This window comes from Aplysia californica, unplaced genomic scaffold, assembly GCF_000002075.1.
Source record: "Aplysia californica isolate F4 #8 unplaced genomic scaffold, AplCal3.0 scaffold00754, whole genome shotgun sequence".
Lineage (NCBI taxonomy): Eukaryota > Metazoa > Mollusca > Gastropoda > Aplysiida > Aplysiidae > Aplysia > Aplysia californica.
Window position 1 is genome coordinate 209733 of NW_004798024.1, and position 2456 is coordinate 212188.

A 2456-nucleotide genomic window follows, 5' to 3' on the forward strand; every position below is an offset into this window, starting at 1 on the left:
GGAGTATCTTCATAGAGATGTACGCACAACTCACTCTTTGTCTGAAACACGGACTCTGGTCCGTAGGGCTGAATGGTTTAATGATGTCCACATATCGCAGAGAAGTGCGGCTAGTGTAACTCAAGGTTTTTCCAATTTTGCTGGCGCTAAAACTTAATTTTTCACCACTATAGCCATCAACAATTCATGGAATTTGAATTTCAAGTGTATTTTCTTCGCAAAATAATCGCACGACTCTGAGGGTTATTTACAGAGCATGTGCACATTCCCAGTGCCTTATGTTGAAAAGAGGTTTTATTTTCGCTAAATCCCCGAGTTACGATACCTGAGCCCCTACCTCGCGATATGTTCTGAGGGACGTGATAATTGACACAACAATTTTTTTCTCTGTTGCGAGGTGGGTGACTTTGAAATGACATTTGGTTTGATATGTTTTACTTTTGTTTGTAAAGAAGTTTAGCGAGTGCCCCCGTCTCTGCCAAAGTACCACATTCTTTTTCTTCATCTTCGTATAGTAGCAGTATTCTGGCAGTGTCTGTAGTGCTTCGCCTCTGTCAGTTGTATTTCTTCAGCGACAGTGTGGGTGGGTGGTTGGCGGGTGCTCTGGTGTGGTTTACTCCTTTCCCCATCAAGCATCTATCGTCTTTTACCTCTCCTCCTTTCTTTTTTATGCTTGTTAGTCTCTTGTAACACCTTCTAATCTTCGGCGATTATGTATGACCTTACTGTGTTGCGAGTGCCGTAAAACTCTTACTAAAACAAAAGCCGTCGGCGACAGTAGAGATGGGGTACTGCGTTTTAATGTAATAAAAATGTTATGATGCTTTTGTCCGTTCTAATTAATTATTGCGTGTTTGCCTGTGTTATGTTGACTGCTCACTACATACCCGTATTATACCCTGAGATATGAGGTCATCGCTGTGTTTATGTTATACTGATGTCGTGGGTGATTGGCGGGTGCTCTGGTGTAGTTTGCTTCTTCTTTCCTGTGAAACATCTATCGTCCTCATCTCCCTCTGCTTCTTTTTTATGTTTGTTACTCTCTTGTAACGCCTCAAATCTTCTGGTGCTCATATGACCGTACGCAGTTGCGAGCGCCGTAAAACCTCTACTAAAACTAAACGAAAGTATGGATGTCGCGGTTCTCTTCCACCGTTTGTATGTCTGTCTGTCTGTCTGTCTGATCGGCATATCGCTACCCCAGAGTTACAAAGTTTTATCTGCTCAGTTCCTAGTTTTGAGAAATTGGACGTTCAAAATCATGAAAATGTTCAGTTTCACAACATGGTCAAGCCTTTTCCGATGCATTTCTCTGAATATCTTGATAACAACTCGGAATATTCATACGATTTTGATAGAGTGGAAAGAAGAATATCTGGTTTCTGATTTCATGGTCTTAGTTACTCAAAACGGGCCAAAATTGTCAGATAGAACCTTGTGATTAATTCTAACATTGCGATATCGTGACCTCAGTGCTTTTTTTTTCTATCTCCATTTTTTTTTATCATTGAAAATGTGACTTTTTCTTAAACTCGCTCTTTGTTAAGAACTGTTTTCAATGTGATTAACACTTTGCAGTCACTTGGCGTAATAATGCGCCGGTGAAAATTATCCGTTCGGGTCACTTGATGCTTTTGTGTGCCAGGCCCGAGAAATCTGTTGCAGTCACTCTCCTGGCTGGGTGACCAGATGGGGTATTTTGTACTGCTGGCTGTGTGACCAGATGGGGAATTTTGTACTGCTGGCTGTGTGACCAGATGGGGAATTTTGTACTGCTGGCTGTGTGACTGCAAAGTGTTAAAAATGGAGGTAGGACAAGAAAGCACAGAGGTAGTGATATGCTGACAGAGATTGGAGAGTGGCTTCTGGGATATCTGTGGTCATCCAGAGAGGGCTGTTTGTCAGAATCGGAGAGTTCGGGTTTTACAGGGGGGGGAAAAAGGCCAAATATTTTAACCATACTAATGCTGTAGTCCGAGCACAGGAATGAATGGAGAACCATGATCGCCGATGTCTGTCGCAGATCTGGCACTGGATGATGATGAATGCTGTAAACCTTGACGTAAGTGAACTGTGCGCTGAGAGAGAAACACTTCTTTTTGCGTTGATCTACACGAGCTATTTATGGACGGGAAGCGCGAATGTACTTTGGCTACGTTTTCGTCTATCTTTTTTTTTTTAAACATGCAAAACGATGGGATTTTGCCAGCATATGTTTTCACAAACTTTGCCAAAAGTGACATTTAAAGATATACCTGTCTGTGAGAGTCACGATTTCCTTGTCCTTGCGTTCATCCCGCGATTTTTTAGATTTTGCTGTGTCCAGATGTTTGGGAGAGATTTATAAAAAAGTAGTTGATTGTAGGATTGGGTAGGTTGTAAATGTTGTAGACTCGGTTGTCTCATTTTGACAAGTGGCTCTCTTATTGGATGACTTCAGGTGTGTGTGTGTTGGG